Source organism: Triticum urartu, chromosome 7 (genome assembly GCF_003073215.2).
Source record: "Triticum urartu cultivar G1812 chromosome 7, Tu2.1, whole genome shotgun sequence".
Classification (NCBI taxonomy): Eukaryota; Viridiplantae; Streptophyta; class Magnoliopsida; order Poales; family Poaceae; genus Triticum; species Triticum urartu.
The window spans coordinates 356,876,028-356,898,125 of record NC_053028.1 but is presented as its reverse complement, the minus strand read 5'-3'; positions in this window follow the sequence as shown (position 1 = coordinate 356,898,125).

Sequence of the window (22,098 nt, the reverse complement as noted above, 5' to 3'; positions counted from 1 at the left end):
TGTGCTTGGGGTCGAGAAGCCTTGACCTTCATGAGTTGTTGTTCTGCCTTAAGAGCACCAATGTAGTTGTTGTCGAGGGACTTGTAGTTCTCGAGGAAGATAGTCTTGGAGATTTTGTTGTTCAATCCCATCATGAAGTAGAACTTCATCGAAATGGGGTCGTCCATGCCGGCTCGTCGCAAGACAATCTTCATCTCCTTGAAGTATTCGTCGATGGACTTGGATCCTTAGATGGTGTTCTCCAATTGGCGTTGAAGTTGTTCCGTGTAGGTTGGAGGCACGAACTCTCGCTGCAAAGCTCTCTTCGTCTTGGGCCAACTCATGTCGTAGGTCTCCGAAGGTGTCTGAAGCCACCATGTGGACGCATAGTCGTGGAAGTTTCTTGTGGCGCACATCACTTTATCTTCGGGAGGAACTTGATGTAGCTTGAGCTAGTCTTCCATCAAACGCTCCCATTCGAGATACTCCTCGGGTTCTTGAGTCCCATAGAAAGGAATCGCATGGTCGATGTCGAGGTAGTAGCTTGTGGAAGTCGAGGACTTGAGCTTGGGGAGCTTCTCTTGAAGTGCTTGTGGGCGAAGATGCCGTATGTCCATAGGCGAAGATGCCTTGAAGTCGCTTGGCGAAGATGCCAAGGAAGACGGTGAAGTCGTTGAGCGGTTGTTGGTGTTGAGATCTTGACCTTCACGTTCGTGGTGGTGATGGTGTCGATGCCAATGTGACCTTGCCGGAGATGGTAGCTCGGAAGCGTATTTACTTGAGCGTCTTCTTGAAGATGAGGAAGATCTCTTGTAGGACTTGATGAGGGCTTTGATCTCCTCCATTTGAGCTTGCATCTTGGCGTCGGTGGAGTTTTGCGTGGCATCGAACTCGTCGTTGTTGTTGTAGACCGAAGATGAAATGCCTTGCCTATCCATCACAAGACTGGAGCAATTATGAGTGGAGAAAGGAGAAGAACTATACCAAATGTACCTTGAACGATGTTGAAGATGGATCAATGATCACTGAATGATGTAACAAGGAAATAGCACAATTGGTACCAATTCTTGTCGGTTTCTCACACCTACACAAATAAGGCTTATGGTGGAGCTCGGTGAGGATAATGCACGAAAATTTGATGCAAAATGTTAGCAAGAGTCAATAATGTTGAAAAAGATTCACAAATTCGCAAGTGAAACAAGTAGACCAATAGCAATGAATGGCACACGGAAACACACACACGGATAGATAAATGGGGTCATGCAACCAAGGAGGAGCACAAAATGTGGAATCCACGGAAAACGCTCGTGTTGCACAACTCAAGAGAGACTCTAGCACGATTGCTCTATAGGCGGATACGACACTTGTGCACAACCTATGATATGCAAAATGTATCGACTTTCTATCCCAAGTATGCTATGTATGTATGGCTCCCGGTGTTATGATCCAAGATGATCTTATATGCAATGTGGTATGATGCTATGGCACTTGCTTACAAGCTTCTTTGCTCTTTCTCTTTTTCTTAAAATCTTATTCTTTTTTTTGTACGTGTATGGCCCCTTTTGCACAATGCACGAACCAAGATAGCAATTGTGTATATGCGAGAACGAACTTGAGACACAAGGGATGATATGATACCAATATGATATGGTATGTATGCAATGTATGGTGTAGACCACTAATGTGCACAAGTAACGTTGCCGGAAATACTCAAAGGCTAGTCTCGATAGGCAAGTGACGCAAATGGGTTAGTGGTTATCAATGCAATGGCAAGGGAATATACAATGGAGGGATACCACGATACCAAGTTGATATGGAGGTTACCGTCCTTGGCGATGATGAGTGGCGGTGATCTTAATGGAGATACCAAGATAATGGAGACTCATCCCTATGTAGCCGAAACACCTTAGGAAACGGAAAAACCGCGAACTCAAAATCTCAAACGTCAAATGTCAAAATGGTGGTAGCGGGATGTAGTGGTGGTTTTGTGGAAGCTCAATGGAATTGCGGAATGGGAATGATGCGTTGTGGAGTACGCAATGCGGAAATGGAGGGTAAGGTGGTGGACTATACACGGTTTCGGAGTTGGAAGCACGGTCCCTAAGTAGCCGAAACACCTTAGGAGACACAACTCACAACACAAACAAAATTGGGTTAAGTTGCGTGGCGGAAGTGTATTGTGGTTAAGCCTATGCGGTAGTGGTGGTGGTGGTTGACGAAGAAGCAACCGTCCCTAAGTAGCCTAGACACCTTAGGAGACTCAAATCACTCCTCAAGAAACCACTAATGCGATGGGGAACAAAATTGGTTAGGTTGCGGAAGTCGGTGGTGGTTATGCGGAGGTTGTGGTGGAAGCCCTAGGCAAAGATGCCAAAGTTCCAAAAACTTGATGGAGTCAAATAGTTATGTTAGTATTTTTGTGGGAAGGGGGATGTCAAGAGCTTTTCAACGAGCTAAAGAACGTCAAAAACGGACTCCGGATGAATTAGTTATGGACAAAACGGTGAAATGGGAAAGGCTGAAATGCCAGGGGCCAGACATCCGGGCTCGGGGCCGGAAATCCGGGACCTGATGTCCAGAACCGTGCAGATTTGGCGCTCCAGGAGCCGGATGTCCGGCCTGATGGCCCGGATGTCCGGCCTGAGGCCCGGATGTCCGGCCCGACGAATCCAGATCTTGTTTGGGGCGGAAATTTTCGAATTGGAGGCGGAAGTGGATGATTCCAAAGGCAAAATTGGAGAGATTTCGTGGATGGAAAGTGGGGAAAAGTGGGGATATGCTAGATCCACTTGAAACCAAGCAAATCCATGGATCAAATCCAACAAAACTTCATCAAACCAGCAAATCACAAAAAAATTGGGCAATTTTTTATGGGGATTTTCGAAATTGGGGAAGAACACATAAAAATTAGGCTAGAAAACTACGAGGGGAGGCTCCGAAATCGTGATCAACCTGGCTCTGATACCAAGATGATGTACGGTGGAACCCTAATCGGCCGATCTTTCACGAAAGGAGCGAATCCCGCGAAGAACATGAAGAACACGAGGGGGAAACTGAGGGGAAAGACGAGGGGAAACATGAGAGGAACACTAAAACTAACAAGAATGATCACACATGTGCTAGATCCATGAACACAAAGGGAGATACAAGATCCAAAGTCAACAACGGACGATACAAGAGGTAACCGGACTTCTCCATGAGGAGGTCTTGAATCCACGGGGGGATCCTCCCTTAGAAAGGGGGCTTGAATCCAAAGGGATCTTCTCCGTAGAGGCTGCGGTCTCTCTCGTGGAATAGATCCGATATGGATGAGCATAGTTGTATCTCTCAAATGAGCTATCACAACGTTAACCCTAGAAATTTGGACGAGGTGGAGTATATATAGTCTAGGGGGAGAAGGGATACATGGGCCTCGGCCCTTCACTGTGCGTAGACAGGGGAGGCCGAATGTCCGGGCTGGTCGGGCCGGATGTCCGGGCTTTCAGGCGATGCCGGATGTCCGGGCTAGGGAAGCCGGATGTCCGGGCTGGAGTCTTGACACTTGTTGCTCTCGGGTTCGGAGGGGCCGGATTTCCAGGCTGGGAGCCGGATGTCCGGGGGCTCGGGAACGGCCGGATGTCCGGGCTGGCGAGGCCGGATGTCCGGGGCCTGGGAGCTGTTCTCCGTCTTTTTCTGTCGTCGCTTCCATGCTTCCCTCATAGATGGTGTAGTTGTTCCTTGGCGCTTGCACTCCTCCTCAACATCCGTGAAGCTCCGACAATACCTATGCATGCATAGGGGAGAAGTGTCAAGTAGTATACCATCCTCGAAGGGGTCAAGTGAGCACGTGTAAAGGAGATGATTCACCTTTATGTACGTGAAGTAGATGTCGCACGTGTCACTTGCCAAACGGACTCTTGACATGGTGATGTCTATAGGGTGCTCCGCATCAGAGAAGCTAAGGAGCAAGGAGAAGAAGAAGAGGAAGATGGACATGAAGACGGAGAAGAAGAAATGATGAAGAGGAAGCTACAGGCTCTGGATGACCGGCCTGGACCGGACGTTCGATGACCTCCAGGCTCCGGACATCTGGCCCTCTCCGGACGACCGACGCCCCCGCACCCAAGCCAAATCTACGGATTTCCGGAGCCCCTCGGAGGACCGACAACGCCGGACGTCCAAACCCGACCGGACGTCCAACCGAAGCACACCCGAGCCGAAATTACAGACGTCCGAGAGGCACCGGACGTCCGGACCCTCGCGAGCCTTCGGATGACCGGTGACCCCCGGACGTCCGACGCCTGTGTGCTGATTCGTGTTGGGCCGCAGCCCATGTACCCCTTCGCCCCCTCTTTTGCACTAAGACTATAAATACTCCACCTATTCCTTCTAGCTAGGGTTAGCAAAGGATTAGCTCATGTTTGTGTGAGAGCTTTGCTCATCCACTTGTTTACCTTCTCCTCAGAGATTCGAGCCTCCTACGGAGAAGATCCCCCAAGCGGATTCAAGACCCCTCTTTAGGGAAGAACATCAAGACCTCCTCACGGAGAAGACTGGTTACCGTGTATCGTCCCTAGTTGACCATGGACCGTGTATTGTTCTATGTATCCGAGGATCTAGCACTTTTGTGACTTGTTCTTGTTAGTTTGAGTGTTCCTCTTGTGTTTCCCCTTTGTGTTCTTCGTGTTCTTCACGAGATTCCGCTCCTTTCGTGGAAGATCGGGCATTTAGGGTTACCCTACATCACTATCCCACCTATGACAAAGAGATATATGCTTTGGTTTGAGTATTGCATGTGTGGGAGTGATGAGGACATCAATACCATTGTTACACCCATAGCCCCTACTGCTATATATACGGGACCAATTACTAGAGCTCGCACACACCAATTTAATTACCAGGTACTTTTTTTCTTTGTACTGATTCTAATGTTCATGAGAATACTATGCTGCCTAAATTGGATATATTTGTCTTGCTTATAAATGAAGGGCCTTGCTTGGACAAGAAGGATGAACATTGGAACAAGATCAAGCTTGGAGAGATGGCATGCGCAAGGGTAACAAGAATGAAGTTTCAGGTGATGATTTCAGGACTTTGAAGCCACCATAATGGGTGAATGAAGGCTCGGACAAAATATACAAGATGTCATTTCATAAATTTCATCCAAAAGCTATTATAGGTGCTGCGTCACCTTATTATTGGGCCAGTCCCATGTAATTTCGAAATACTTGAGTATTGGTTGTTTTTAGAGTCCGTATGTGTGGGGAAACAAGAGTTAGGGTTGGTTTCGGACCCATCCTCCAAGGGCCGCGAAATTCCCCCTCCCCTCTTCCACCATTTATATAGCCCTTAGGCCGTCGTTTAGACTTTGGGTTTTTTTTAGATTAAAAGTTCACCCTAGCTGCAACTTCGCGTACCTCGTTTGTGTTCAACGACCAGACCAAGACGTCACAGAACCCCACCTTGATCAATAAAGTTTTCATCTTATATTGGCAATATCCAGATTGCAATCTTAGTTTCTTGCTTGTTCTTTGTTTGATTGCAGGAAATAGACCCTTGTGGTCAGGTTGATCATGGTCCGCTGTGGTCAATAACCCCTTGGAAGCTGGTTTAGCGATTGCTAAGGAACGACGTCTTCACATGTTCGTAGTCAGATCGTCAAAGTCGACTCCCACAGAAAACGATATCTATCTCATCGAATCATTAGGACACTTGCACCTCTATCAAGTGGTATCAGATTTCCAGGTTGCTTGGTGAGATTTTACAGTTTTTCGTAGTTTGGATCAAGTCTTTTCATACCTACAGTCCATGTAAAAGCCACAAAAAATCAGGGTTAGTTCATCATATCCGAACCAGACTGAGCCTTTGCATAGTCTTTTTAGTATTTTGCTTTGTTGAATTTGTGGTTGCATCATCGTGTCAAGTTGCTGGTCTTAGCATCTAGTCATTTAGAGTTTTGAGTTTTGGTGATAAGTTGTCACGCCACTGCCGCACCATCATCATCGCCCCTGCCATCTACCACCACCTCTTTTCCGCCACTGCTCTGAATCCATATACCACCACCGATCCATACCCATATACCACCACCGATATGTATCCATATACCACCACCGATCTGTATCCACATACCACCACCGCTACCATATGCAACCACCGCTGCCATGTACCACCACTGCTGCCATATCCTATCACCATATATCCACCACCAATCCGAGTTCTTTTCATATTAGGTTTGTTTTCGAGATCCATATTTTTTCCGATTCGTGTTTCCTTGCCTGAGTAGGTTTCAAAAAAAAGACTAGAGACCCCTGGGAAGTTTCTAGGCCAAAATTTTGGTGACTGAAAGTATTTTTTACCTATCCTGTTTTTAGGCTTTCTAAGTCTTTTGAGACATGTGCCATCATACTTATTTTTTATCGCACTTTTTGGTTGTCGCTGCCCTGATTTCCAAAACAAATAGTCAAAAATTTCATGTCTATCTTGTTATTTTGACTTGGGAAGAGTTTTGAGACACTCGCCGTTATAGTAATTTTCAGCAAATAATAAAAAAGGAGCGCAAAAAAAATTCAGACTATGCTTTTCCCTTGTTTCCGTGCAGCGCCATGATTTGTTAGTTTTCTAGGCTCGCGTCTCTAGCACGGTCTAGCTTAGGACCAGCACAGTACCGTCGTTAAGTGTTTATTCAACTTTGCATCTTTGAATTGATTATTGCTGACATTTTGGCTACCATATCATAAGCCTTCCCAGCTCCACATACATCTACATCGTGCATTTGACACCACCTAGCAATCTCTTTGTCCAAGCTTTGAGAGTTTTGACTACAACGGTTGCGGATCACCACCTGTTGTGGGTAAGAACTCATAAGAATTTGAGATTTGCTTTACGGTTTTGTGACACCGCACCATCTCCATTTTCTAGTAGTCTGTAGGATCACATTCTTGTGTGTTTTCTATGGCTGCTAACCATGGCAGGACCACAAGCTGACGAGATTGAGTGGGAGAACATGCGGAAGAAGGAGCTTCATGATAAATTTTAGCTAATGTTGGGTCACTAGGTAGAAGACGTGATGGCCATCTTTGGAAAGGCACTAGAGAGGATTGGTGACATTGAGAAGACAATTGACACCAAGTTGGTCGCCAAGTTCGGTGAAGTACTTGCATGTCTACCCCAGGCACCACCCGCATCTACTACACCATTGCAACAACATCAACAACCACCTCCATGATGTGATCCGGCAGGGCAAGCACAACGTGTTCCTCTTGAGCCAGGACAAACTTCTAGTGTCGCTGCTACTGCTCTTGATGCTTTTGTACCTCCTGCTGCTGCTACAGAGGTGGAGGACTATTACGAGGATGAGGTTGAGAAAAATCAGAACTACGTGTAATCACCAGCACCAGCAGCACCAGGTTGACCTCATGTTTATAATCGCAATGGTAGGGCTGCAGCACCACCTCAGGTACGAGATTATGACCATATTCCTAAATTAAAATTGAATATTTAACCATTTGAGGGTAGATACATTCCTTATGTATATCTTACATGGGAGTTAGAAACTGAACAACATTTCACATGCTTACAATATCCTGAGGATAGGTCATTGCTGCTGCTCTTTGTGAATTCACTAGTTTTGCTTCTGTTTGGTGGTATGAACATTGTAGATTATATCATGATAATATCCCTACTACTTGGGCTGCGTTGAAAACTGCTATGTATACTCGTTGGGTTCCACCATATTACCAACGTGAATTACTTCAAAAACTACAAAGTTTGAGACAAGGAAAAGACTTTGTATAGGAGTATTATCATGAATTACAAACTGGCATGATTAGATGTGGTATTGTTGAGGATAATGAAGCTATGCTTGCATGTTCTATGGGTGGATTAAATAGATAGATTCAGACCATTTTAGAGTGTATGGAGTATAACTATATCGCTCATTTATTCCATCTTGCTTGCAAAGCTGAACGTGAAGTGCAGGATCGACATGCATTGGCGCGAACTAACTTTTCTGCAGGTCGACCTTCATCATGGACATCGCGTGCATCTTCTACTTCATATGTTCTGCTACACCGGAACCTCCGTCAGCTACCACATCCAGCTGTGATACAAGAAAGCATGCACTACCACCACTATATGCTAAGAGCACACCTACCGGGCCTGCACAGTGCTCTTCTTCATCCATGGCATCAACAGGGCACACACATGATATTATTTGTCTTCATTGTAAGGGTAGAGGTCATTTTGTGAGAGGATGCAAATCTTTACATCTTATGTTTGCTACTGAGGATGGTGGGTATGAGTCCACTAGTGACTATGATGAGGAGACTTTGGCTCTTATTACAAGTGAAGAACACGGTGGAGATTATTCTGATCATTAGACGCAATACATGGCTGCTGAAGATGTTGACAGGAATGAAAGTTTAGTTGCTCAACGTGTTTTGACTGTGCAGGTCACACAAGCTGAGCAAAATCAGAGGCATAATTTATTCCATACAAAGGGAGTTGTGAAGGAACATTATGTTCGCGTCATCATAGATGGACGGAGCTGCATGTAACACCCCGGATGTAATTTACCGTATATGTATCCCAACTCTTGCCGTTTCCGGCCTAAGTTATTTTATTTTCCTCGGGTTCGGGTTTTTGCCTCCATGTGTTGTTGCCTTTGTCATGCATCTCATATCATGTCATCATGTGCATTGCATTGTATACGTGTTCGTCTCATGCATCCGAGCATTTTCCCCGTTGTTCGTTTTGCATTCCGGCGCTCCTATCTCCTCCGGTGCCCCTTTCTACCTCTTTTCATGTGTGGGGGTTAAACATTTCCGGATTAGACAACTTGCCAAGCGGCCTTGGTTTACTACCGGTAGACCGCCTGCCAAGTTTCGTGCCATTTGGACTTCGTTTGATACTCCAACGGTTAACCGAGGGACCGAGAAGGCCTCATGAGTGTTGCAGCCCAACACCCTTCCAATTTGGCCCAACACCCACCAAAACCTCTCCCATCGTCTAGAGCGTTCGATCACGACCACGTGGCCGCAAACCGCTCCTCATTCTCCTATATATAGATCCTCTCCCGAAAATCCCGGGTCTCTTTCTCCTCCTAACCCTAAAAAAATCGCCCCGCCGCCATCGGACACGTCTGGCCACCGCCGGACGAAGTCGCCGCCGCCGCCCGCGTCAATCAGGCGTTGCCACATGTCCCCGCCAGATCCACCGCCGCCGCCGGCCCGTTCGGCCTGGGGAGAGCCCTCCCGGCCCGGCTCCCCCGCGCGCTGCTCGCACCTCCGCCCGACGACCGCGCCGCCTCCCCGCCTCCACGCCGGCGCCGACCCCGCCGCCTCACTCGCCGGCCGCCTCCGCCACCCCCCGCCGTCGCTATTCCGGCGACCCCGCGCCCTCATCGCCACGCGCCGGCTGCCCCGCGCTGGAGCCGTGCCTCGCCGCCCACATCGCCGGTTCCGGTCGTCCCCTTCCTCTCTGGCGACTTTTTCGGCGAGCTTCTTCGCCTCGGTTCGCGTGCACCCGGCTGCTACAGTAAAACCTGGCATATCTGTTTCATCAAATAGATATTTGTCATTTTTGCCATGATTAATGTGTGCACGATATGCTCCTATGCTCTACATGTGTTTTGTTATATGCCATGCCATCTCTACATAGGTGCTTACCATGTATTTTTGTGACATTTGTGGTGACTAGCACAAGCTTGCAAAGTAGCGTAATTGGTAATGTTGATTTCAGGGACTTAGAATTTCACTAAGTCCTTGTCCTTATTTTGTCGTTATGCCATATGTTCATGTTGTTTCCTAGTGATCCGTGCCTCTTTTGAGGATGATCAGTAAGGATGCTTTGTTAACATTGTGGTGCTCTATCCATCCATGTCTTTGTTTGTATTTATGGACCACCCTAGCTTGAGTCAATCGAGCTCTACTTTTGCTATATCGTGAATCATGGCAGATTGTTGACTTGTTAGCGATTTTGCCGAGGATGTTGCTATTGATCCGTGCATGGTATGATGTTGTTCTTGCCATTTCTAGCTTCTATGCCATGTATTATTGATGGGTGTATGCTTAGTTTGTCATGCCATGCTCTATAGTGAGTGCATCGAGCTCGTAAACATGCCTACTCGTTAACTGATTTGCATGCTCCGGTTTTTCACTAAGTCTGAGATCTGTTTATGTTTTTGCCATGTTCACATGCTTGCAATTGTATTTTATGATCCCTTTTAGCTCAATGTCACTAAGGGACTTTTGTTAAGTGCTTTGAGTATCTTCATGCCATGCCTTTCTTTGCCATGTGATGTTCCTGTAGCTTGTACTTTTCATGCTCTAAAGTGTGCTTCCTGATGATAAATTCCAGACTTGTGTTAATTTCATTAAGTCTGAAACCTGTTGTCTTTTGCACTTTTGCCATGCTTGTTTGAACCTGTTAATGGATGATTTAGCTGTAGCTCAGTGTTCATCTTTTGTCAAGAATCATGAGTGGATCTCTGCCATGTATTTTTTTGTCATGTTTGAGTGCTGTATCATACTTATCTTGATGCATTTAGATGGCTACTTGCTGATTATCACAGACCGGTGCCATATTTGTTTTGCTTGCCATTTCCAAACCGTGCATCCGATTCCGGTGATCTTTATATCGAGTTCAACTGAAATCACCTAAACTTTCCAGTGGCACTCTTGGATTTCCATGTTGAGGCCAAGTTCAATCATTCCTTGTCAAATCTTGCATATGCTTCACATATCGCATCCCGCATAGCATACCATGTTTGCAACATGTTGTTTGAGCATTGCACGTGGTTGATTGTGTTCCTTTTGCTTGTTTGACTTGTTTGGGTAGAGCCGGGAGACGAGTTCGCGAACGAGGAGCCCATTGAGTTTGCTTACGAGGATCAAGTCAACTCTGACAACTTTGCAGGCAAGATGATCATACCCTCGAAATCACTTCTATCTTTGCTCGCTAGATGCTCGCTCTTTTGCTATGCCTATGCTACGATGTCTACCACTTGCTTATCATGCCTCCCAAATTGCCATGTCAAACCTCTAACCCACCATGTCCTAGCAAACCGTCGATTTGCTATGTTACCGCTTTGCTCAGCCCCTCTTATAGAGTTGCTAGTTGCAGGTGAAGATTGGAGAACGTTCCTTGTTGGAACATGTTTTATTGTTGGGATATCACTATGTTATCTTGTTATCTTAATGCACCTATATAATTGGTAAAGGGTGGAAGGCTCGGCCTTTTTCCTAGTGTTTTGTTCCACTCTTGCCGCCCTAGTTTCCGTCATATCGGTGTTATGTTCCCGGATTTTGTGTTCCTTACGCGGTTGAATAAAACTCTTCCAGCAATGCCCAACTTTGGTTTTACCATTCGCCACCTAGCCTCTTTTTCCCTTGGGTTCCGCAGACCCAAGGGTCATCTTTATTTAAACCCCGGGGTCAGTGCTCCTCTGAGTGTTGGTCCAACCTGTCAGCTGCCGGTGGCCACCAGGGGCAACTCTGGGCTGGCCTACCGGAACCTTGGACAATCCGGTGTGCCCTGAGAACGAGATATGTGCAGCTCCTATCGGGATTTGTCGGCACATTCGGGCGGTGTTGCTGGTTTAGTTTTACCATTGTCGAGGATGTCTTGTAACCGGGATTCCGAGCCTCATCGGGTCTTTCCGCTAGAAGGAATATCCTTCGTTGACCGTGAGAGCTTGTGATGGGCTAAGTTGGGACAACCCTGCAGGGATTTGAACTTTCGAAAGCCGTGCCCGCGGTTATGGGAAGATTGGAATTTGTTAATGTCCGGTTGTAGATAACATGAAACTTAACTTAATTAAAATGAATAAACCGCGTGTGTAACCGTGATAGTCTCTTCTTGGCGGAGTCCGGGAAGTGAACACGGTGTTGGAGTAATGTTTGACGTAGGTTGTTCTAGGATCACTTCTTGACCATAGTTCTTCGTTCCTGCTTTGCCCTCTCTTCTCGCTCTCTTTTGCGAACAGGTTAGCCACCATATATGCTAGTCGCTTGCTGCAGCTCCACATATTACCTTTCCTTTACCTATAAGCTCAAATAGTGTTGATCGCGAGGGTGCGAGATTGCTGAGTCCCCATGACTCACAGATTACTTCCAAAACCTGATGCAGGGACCGATGATACCATTCCAGACGATGCGCTTGAGCTCAAGTGGGAGTTCGATGAAGACTCTTGTCGCTATTATGTGTCTTTCCCAGATGATCAGTAGTGGTGCCCAGTTGGGGCGATAGGGGACCGTGTCGCATGTTGGGGTTGATCTTTATTTTGGTACCGTAGTCGGACCATGAGTGTATTGGATGATTGTAATGTGATTCATGTATTTGTGTGATGTGGCGAGTGTAAGCCAACTATGTATCCTTTCCCCTTTTATATATTTACATGGGTTGTTGTGAAGATTACCTTACTTGTGACATTGCTTTCAATGCGGTTATGCCTCTAAGTCGTGCTTCGACACGTAGGAGATATAGCCGCATCGAGGGTGTTACAAATTGGTAATCAGAGCCTTCCCCAACCTTAGGAGCCCCCCTGCTTGATCGAATCGTTGGCGTTGTTGAGTCTAGAAAAATGTTTTGAGTCATTTAGGATTATATATATATCAGAGAGTTAGGAATTCTTTTTACTACCCAGTCCCTTCATCTCTCTGGTAAGGCATCCTGACGTAGAGTTTTGACTCTTCTCTTCTCCAATTTCACTAAAAAAAATTTAGGATCACGCGGGTATCTTGGAATCGTTCCGATCGATTTGTGACGAGAACATTGTTCTTGGTGCCTCCTGTCATTTAGGGGTTGTGGCAGTGTCCCGGGGAGTTGAGCTCCGAGGTGTTATCGTCACAATTTTATCGTTGAGATTCTGGAATACCTGAGTTTCGCCGACATCGAAAATCTCTTTTATGCAGTTGTTGGTGAGATAACTTCGACGCCACCCAGTACTGGGGCGGGAGTTCGGGACTATTGCCATAACTCGTATAACGAATGCTTTTCGAAGGTTGAGGTAAACGATTTCCGAAGTTTTTCTCGGTGATGTGTTGAAGGATGGATATAGCTGGATGTAGGATTTGCTAGATTTGGGTGAGATATTATGCTTCCCCTGTATCCCCAACACCTGATTGCATAACCGGAAAGGTTCGGGAGTTTCATAGGTGGGAATTCTTGTAGCTCTAGTTCTTTTTCCATGGATATTTGGTTTGAGATTGAGTGATCCTTGCCGAGTATTCGTTCTTGTTCCGCACCTTGTTGTTTTTCTTCTACCTTAATTCTAAGTGGCTTCTCCATTTATGGATATGTGACCATTTCAATTGGAATGCATTTGTTCATTTTGTTCGATGTGAAGACTTTATGTTGCAATTTCAACCCGTTTGATTCAGCTTCAATATTTGTCTATCAATGTGTTAATGGATGTCAACCTCTTTAGGATGGCTCCTCCAACGCGCACGACTTCGAATCCTGATCCGCCACCACCACCTCCACCTCCGGAGGCATGGCAAGCTGTGATGGCCGCTACCAATGCAAACACGCAGCTGGTCATGCAACTTCTTCAAGAGCGCAACCAAGGGAACCGGGGTCATGTCAACAATCAGAATCACTTTGCTACACTCAACTAGTTCCTTGCTAACCAGCCAAAGACCTTCAGCAATTGTGTTGAGGCAACAGACGTTGATGATTGGCTCGAAGACAAATGCAAGCATTTCGAGTGCAGTAACGTCAGACCTGAGGACTTTGTCAAGTTCGCTTCCTTCCAACTCAAAGACCAAGCTGCAGAATGGTTTCAGCAGTACAAAGATTCCAGAGGAGGCCGCGTGATTACCTGGGATGAATCCTGTCAAGACTTCAAAGCTCATCATATTCCTCAGAGCGTGTTTGAAAGCAAGCGTGAGGAATTCCACAACCTGAAGCAAGGCTCTATGTCTGTTTACGAGTACAACAAGATGTTTCAGAAGCTCGCCCGTTTTGCTAAGCAAGACGTCCCTGACGAGAAGAGCATGATATACCAGTTCAGGGGTGGTCTCAGAGAAGAAATCCAGCTAGCTCTCGTTCTCTTTGAGCCCAAGAGGTACAATGAGTTTTACAACATGGCAATGAAGCAAGAGACTGCTCAACTGAAGTGCGATGCTTCCAAGAAGCGAGTCAGAGATGCTACTGCTTCTTTCTCAACTCAAGTGGCTAAGCAGCAGAAGTATTGGCTTCCTCCTTGATAGAGGCGAGGGTCCCGATCTTTCGATGAGATGATAACTATCGATTTGGTGGAGACGACTTTGATGATCCGACTACAAACGTGCACGATGTTGCGCCTTAGCAATCGCTAAACCAATCTCCTAAGGTTACTAACGATGCTGGAAGCACGATCAGCCTGACCACGAAGGTCTATTCCTGCAAGCAATCAAAGAACGAGCAAGAATATGATAAAGCAATCTGAATATTGCAAATAAATATGAAGTATTGATAATGGTGGGGATCCGGAAGCGGTCTTGGTCTGGTCGTTGGACACAAACGAAGTACACGAAGTTGCAATGGCTAACTTTTAACTAAACAAATCCCAAGGAAAAAGCTACTAGATGGATCTACTTATATAGGAGCAAGGGGTGGCGGCCAAGGAGGTGGGAGGACGTCCCAAGGCAGCCTAAAACTAACCCTAGGTCGTACAAGGCTCATGGGCCCAAGTGGAGATGATCCAACACCTTTGGGCTTGTAGTTTGACTCGGATTCTGCTGCAACGTCAGATTGTTTCATCCGTAACTCAACGCTACGGACAAATTTGAAGGTGAATCCAATTGGTCTGGAAAGAGCACGAAATCTAGTTTCCAACAAAAAAAGAATCACCCAATTCGGAGTCCGTATGAAAACGTTGTTGGCGTTTTAAGTCAGGTATGTCTGTGCAGTCCGAATCTGAATCCAGAACGTGAGAGACTTGGACTCTATCTTCTCTTGCCCCAAAAGTGACGTGAGAGGACTTTTTGAACACAACCTAAACTTCTCCTTTTCCCTTATCTTCATATGTGGATTGTACAAATGTCCCATACACCTGCAATTAGACAAAACACAAAAGTGTGTGAAGTATTTTTGTTCTAGATAACATAAATAGATTATTGAATAGTTTGCATTAGAAATCACCTGACAAATATGCATGTATGCAATATTTTTGGTCGTATCCAAGGTAGTCATGTCCTCATCATCCTCCCCTTTTTGAAAACAAAGCCGTCCTCGGCGTTGCTTAATCTGAAATGTGGCTAACAAAAGAGACAAGGTGTACATGTATATGTATATGTCATCCAGTTTAACTTTCTTTGATTTTTGCACGTATGACAGATGTATACATGAGTAACTTTCATAGTTCATAAAAACTAAAGCCAAAAAATTATCACAAGAAGTAGAAGGCATGAAAATATTAGAACTCAGTTTGCACATATAAGTGAAGCTCTAGTTCATTTTAAAAGATTCGCAATGTTCATCATTAAACCATCCCAACTTTGGTGAATAAACCTTACTTGCATCAAATTTACATGCTACAACATGCTTAAATAAGCAAACATGCAATAAGTCATTGGACACAGAATCATCACCAAGATTGAAGGCCATATCAAAATGATTAAACATTAGTTCTTTTGCATCAACAGTTAATTCAATTGGTGCACTCAAAATTGTTGATATTTCAGTTGTTTGATCACATGACGCATTCATGACAGTAACAAGATTCTCTAAAATAGGTGGTGTGCTCAAATCAACAGGTAACTCAGTACATGACGCATTCAAGTTAACTAGGCATGCATCATTCTCATGTGAAGTTATATCATCAATACCTTTACTGTTACCTTGTGGCAAAGATGTAGCTGATGTAGGTACGGACGTTGACAATGTACCATACCCTTGAGATGATGCCGCGCTCATAATCCGAGGTGCAATGATGGAGGAACCCACCGGCGGTGGTGAGCATGAACTGGAATAGTAGTTGTTGTAGTCACCTAATGCATCCTCCTGTATCTGTCTCTCAAAGGTACAGGCACGGACATACATACCAGTAATGCAACGAGGAATATACTGAAATCTTGCCTGAATATTATGGTTCAAACCACCCAAAAATCTATTCATTGTATTATTCTCAGATTCTTCTATGTCACAATGATGCATATAAGATTTGAACTCTTGGTAGTAAGCATGAACAGTGTTGTTGCCTTGTTTAAATTGTTCAAATTTGCGAAGCAATTCATGACGATAATAAGGAGGGAAAAATTGTTGTCTCATTACAGCTTTCAAAACTTTCCAAGTTGTGGGTTGGTTATCAATGTTTTTCTTACAATGTACACTCCACCAAACAGAAGCAAAATCAGTAAATGCTCTAGTGGCTACTCGCACTCGCTCAAGTTCAGAAAAGTCATGGTGACTAAAAACTTGTTCTACTTCAAGCTCCCAAGCTAGATAAGTAGTAGGATTAAATCTACCCTCAAATGATGGTAAAAAAATAACCTGACCATGTGCTTGTGTGTGTTGTCCCAACTCTCATGATGGTGAAGATGTGTCCGTCGTCCAAGAACTTCTATCTTCGGAACCTGTCATGATTAGTAGAAACAAGAAACAAAATTCAAGAATAATGTTCCTATGAACTACCAGGGTGTGGTGGTAAAGCGCTCACAGTAAAGCAAATATCAATATCTTACAAGTTCTTACCAAGCAGCAGGTGGTGACAGGCAACCAACGATGTCAAATAACTCTGAAGATTGTGTAAAGCGATTGCCAGGGGAACGTACGTATACAAGGTGTAGAAATATGTGGAGCTGGGTTGGCTATATATGGTAGCAAAAGATTAGCAATAATCAATTCAGAGATGCAATGTTGAATAAACGCTCAACGACGGTACTGTGCTGGTCCTAGGCTAGACCGAACTAGAGACGTGAGCCTAGAACACTAATGAGGTCACGTCGTAGCACAACTAGCATCAATGAAGGATACTAAGTAGCTCTGGACAGCAAGATATAAGTGAAGATCACAACGACAGTAAAGATAATGATGTGAAACAACAACCAAGCAGGATATATCAACAAATTTGTCTCCAACTTTCGTCTAAAAAAAATTGTGTCGATTTTTTTGATTTTCTTTTTCAAGAATGGTATTGACTCAAGCTTTCAAACACAAAAGGAATCACTCAATTCCGAGTTGATATGAGGAGTCAAAAAAATTGAAAACTGGCCTGAAAAACTGGAATAAGCTGTGTTCATGAACTTCGGAGGGCAAAAAGACCTATTTAAAAGCTGATTTTGAGGTGCCAAATATTGAACTAGCTTCTTCAACTATTTATATGCGGCTCGTCGCTAGCTTTCGTTTGAGTACTCGCGGAGGCAAAACGGACTTTGTATGAGGAAGTTATGCCTGTTTTACTGAACAGTGCACAAAACAGATTCCAATCCGAATTCAACTACGAGATTGAGTCTAAAAAGATCCGAATTTTGTTTTTTTTCTTCTCTCTTTTTTTTCCTCACACTTTTTTTTATTTCTCTCCTTTTTTTCTCTGACTTTTTTCTCTTTTTTTTCTCTCGTTTGTTTTCTCTCTTTTTTTCTCCTTCTTTCCAAAACAAACTAGATAAGATGCAGATTGGATCAAGCGAAGATGTGAACGATCTCAACTATTATTATGACAATGAATGGTGGGTAGCACGTGGTGGAAATTGATGGATGGGTGGTGGACAGCGGAAGAGATAATGATGCAGCGGTGGCGTGACTAATGTGAACAGAACTCGAAACTCTAAACGAACTAGACACTAAGACCAGCAACTTGACACGACGATGCAACCGATAATTCAACTATGCAAGCAATGAAAAGAAAATTGCAAAGGCTCAGACTGGTTTGGACCAAGGATGAATAGATCTAACTCTTTTTTTTGGCTTTTTCTTGGACAATAGGTAAGAAAATAAATCTAATCTAGGAAAACTGGAAATTCTCACCGAGCAACGTGAAAACTGATACCACTTGATAGAGGCGAGGGTCCCGATCTTTCGATGAGATGATAACTATCGATTTGGTGGAGATGACTTTGATGATCCGACTACAAACGTGCACGACGTTGCGCCTTAGCAATCGCTAAACCAATCTCCTGAGGTTACTGACGATGCTGGAAGCACGGTCAGCCTGACCACGAAGGTCTATTCCTGCAAGCAATCGAAGAACGAGCAAGAATATGATAAAGCAATCTGAATATTGCAAATAAATATGAAGTATTGATAATGGTGGTGATCCGGAAGCGGTCTTGGTCTGGTCGTTGGACACAAACGAAGTACACGAAGTTGCAATGGCTAACTTTTAACTAAACAAATCCCAAGGAAAAAGCTACTAGATGGATCTACTTATATAGGAGCAAGGGGTGGCGGCCAAGGAGGTGGGAGGACGTCCCAAGGCAGCCTAAAACTAACCCTAGGTCGTACAAGGCTCATGGGCCCAAGTGGAGATGATGCAACACCTTTGGGCTTGTAGTTTGACTCGGATTCTGCTGCAATGTCAGATTGTTTCGTCCGTAACTCAACGCTCCGGACGAATTTGGAGGTGAATCCAATTGGGTTGGAAAGATCACGAAATCTAGTTTCCAACAAAAAAAGAATCACCCAATTCGGAGTCCGTATGAAAATGTTGTTGGCGTTTTAAGTCAGGTATGTCTGTGCAGTCCGAATCTGAATCCAGAACGTGAGAGACTTGGACTCTATCTTCTCTTGCCCCAAAAGTGACGTGAGAGGACTTTTTGAACACAACCTAAACTTCTCATTTTCCCTTATCTTCATATGTGGATTGTACAAATGTCCCATACACCTGCAATTAGACAAACACAAAAGTGTGTGAAGTATTTTTGTTCTGGATAACATAAATAGATTATTGAATAGTTTGCATTAGAAATCACCTGACAAATATGCATGTACGCAATATTTTTGGTCGTATCCAAGGTAGTCATGTCCTCATCACTCCTCCTCTGTTCCGTCAGCCTTATCAGCAGAAGAGAAAAGGTGGCAGTGGATCTTCCCACCCACCCAACCCTGGCTTTCAGAACAAGACTTCGTCTCAAGCTCCAAGATCAAGTGCCCCGTATCACCGTCCGCTTTCAGAGGTCACGTGCAACAAGTGCCAACAGAAGGGTCACTATGCCAACAAATACTTCAATCAGAGGCGTCTCCCTCCTCCTCCTCCTGTGAGATCGGCAAGTGCAGTTGTGGTCAAGCATAACCCCAAGCATGCCAAGGTCAACTTGATGAATGCAGCTCAGGCAGAGGACTCGTCAGATGTCATCATGGGTAACCTTCCTGTTAACGATATTCCAGCTAAAGTTCTTTTTGACACTGGTGCATCACATTGTTTCATCTCAAGACCTTTTGCATCTAAGCATGAGTTGGCTTTGCAAGTTTTGCCTAGACCGATAGCAGTTGTCTCTCCCGGTAGGCACATGAATGCTAACTCCATTGTTCCAGATGTTACTATCACTTTGCGTGACTACAAATTTCTGTCTTCTCCTACGATTCTTGGTGACTCGGATATTGATCTTATTCTTGGAATGGATTGGCTTTCTAAGCACAAGGCTCAGCTTGATTGTGCAGCCAGGCAGACTCAATTGACTCATTCGTCTAAGGATATAATTGTCTTTGCCGCTCGTGATGATACCATCCGTCTGTTTTCTCTCAATGAGAAGGGTGGACTGGATGCCATCTCTCAAATTCCAGTCATTTGCGAATATCAAGACGTCTTTCCAAAAGAACTTCCAGGAATGCCTCCGCACCGGCCAGTTGAATTCGTCATCGATCTTGAGCCTGGCACGGAACCTGTTTGCAAACGTCCTGACAAGCTTGGACCTGAATTGTTGAAGGAGCTGAAGAAGCAACTTGATATTCAAGAGCGAATGGGTCTCATCCGACCTAGTTCTTCTCCGTGGGGTTGTGGAGTTCTTTTTGTGAAGAAGAAGGATGGAATGGACCGACTCTGTGTTGACTACCGTCCATTGAACAAGAAGACTATAAAGAACAAGTACCCACTTCCCAACATCAACGAGCTATTTGAACAACTCAAAGGTGCTCAAGTATTCTCCAAGCTTGATCTCCGTATGGGCTATCACCAGATTCGAATTCGTGAGCAAGATATTCCCAAGACAGCATTCAGAACAAGCTATGGTTCATATGAATACACTATCATGTCTTTTAGCCTCGTCAATGCTCCTCCGACTTTCTCTCGCATGATGAACTTCATCTTCAACGCCTACACAAATGACTTCGTCTTGGTCTACCTCGATGACATTCTGGTCTTTTCGAAAAACAAGGAAGATCATGCCAAGCACTTGCATTTGGTGCTCGATAAGCTCAAAGAACATCAGTTCTACGCCAAGTTTTCAAAGTGCGAGTTTTGGCTCGATGAGGTTCTTTATCTTGGACATATCATATCTGCCAAGGGCATAGCGGTGAATCCTGAGAAGGTGTCTGCAATTGTGAATTGGGAACCACCTCAGAACGTGAAGCAACTCCGCAGCTTCCTTGGTCTCGCAAGCTATTGTCGAAGGTTCATTGAGAACTTTTCAAAGATTGCGGAGCCTCTTTCAAACCTTCTCCAGAAGCACGTCAAGTACGTTTGGTCTCCTGAATGTGACATCGCTTTCAACACCCTGAAAGAGAAATTAGTCACTGCTCCAGTTCTGACTCCTCCTGATGAATCCAGACCGTTCGAGGTCTTCTGCGATGCCTCTCTTCAAGGTCTTGGTGCAGTGTTGATGCAAGAGAAGAAAGTTGTGGCTTACACCTCTCGCCAGTTAAAGCCCAACGAGAAGAACTACCCCACTCATGACCTCGAGTTGGTGGCAGTTGTGCATGCTCTTTTGACTTGGAGACATCTCTTATTGGGAAGAAAAGTGGACATCTTCACTGACCACAAGAGTCTCAAGTACATCTTCACTCAGCCTAATCTCAACCTTAGGCAGACTCATTGGGTCGAAATGATTCAAGAGTATAATCCGAGCATTGAATATACTCCAGGAAAGGCCAATGTAATTGCTGACGCATTGAGCAGAAAGGCTTACTGCAACAGTCTGATTCTCAAGCCTTACCAACCCGAGATTTGTGAAGCTTTCCGCAAACTCAATCTGCAAGTTGTTCCTCAAGGTTTCCTCGCCAACCTTCAAGTCTCTCCTACTTTGGAAGATCAGATTCGCGAGGCCCAACTTCTTGATGCTATGGTGAAGAAGGTGAAGATTGGGATTGCCAAGAGTCAACCCAAGTACAAGTTCTATCGCCTTGATGACAAGGATACTCTCTTCTTCGAGGATCGCATTGTTGTGCCTAAAGGTGACCTTCGTAAAGTCATTATGAACGAGGCTCACAATTCACTCCTCTCCATCCACCCTGGGAGTACGAAGATGTACCAGGACCTCAAGCAGGCTTATTGGTGGACTCGAATGAAGCGCGAGATTGCTCAGTTCGTGAATGAATGTGATGTCTGCAGAAGAGTGAAGGCAGAACACCAACGACCAGCTGGTCTCCTCCAACCTCTTGCCATTCCAGAATGGAAGTTTGACCATATTGAGATGGACTTCGTGACGGGATTTCCAAAGTCCAAGCGTGGCAATGATGCTATATTCGTTGTCATCGACAAACTCACTAAAGTGGCTCACTTTCTTCCTATCAAAGAGTCTATCACTGCAGCTCAATTGGCGGAGTTGTATATCTCTCGTATTGTCTCTCTGCACGGCATTCCACAGGCGATCTCTTCAGACCGTGGCATCATCTTTACCTCCAAGTTTTGGTATTCTTTTTAGAAGGCCATGGGCACCAACATCCATTTCAGCACAGCTTTTCATCCTCAAACTAGCGGTCAAGTCGAGCATGTCAATCAGATTCTCGAAGATATGCTCAGGGCTTGCGTTATCTCTTTCGATATGAAGTGGGAAGATTGTCTTTCATATGCCGAGTTCTCCTACAACAACAGCTTTCAAGCAAGTTTGGGCAAGGCCCCATTTGAAATTCTCTATGGCAGGAAGTGTCGTACTCCTCTTAACTGGTCAGAGACCGGTGAACGTCAACTTCTTGGAAATGACTTGATCACAGAGGCAGAGGAAATGTGCAAAGTCATTCGTGATAACCTCAAAGCAGCGCAATCGTGCCAGAAGAGCTACTATGATA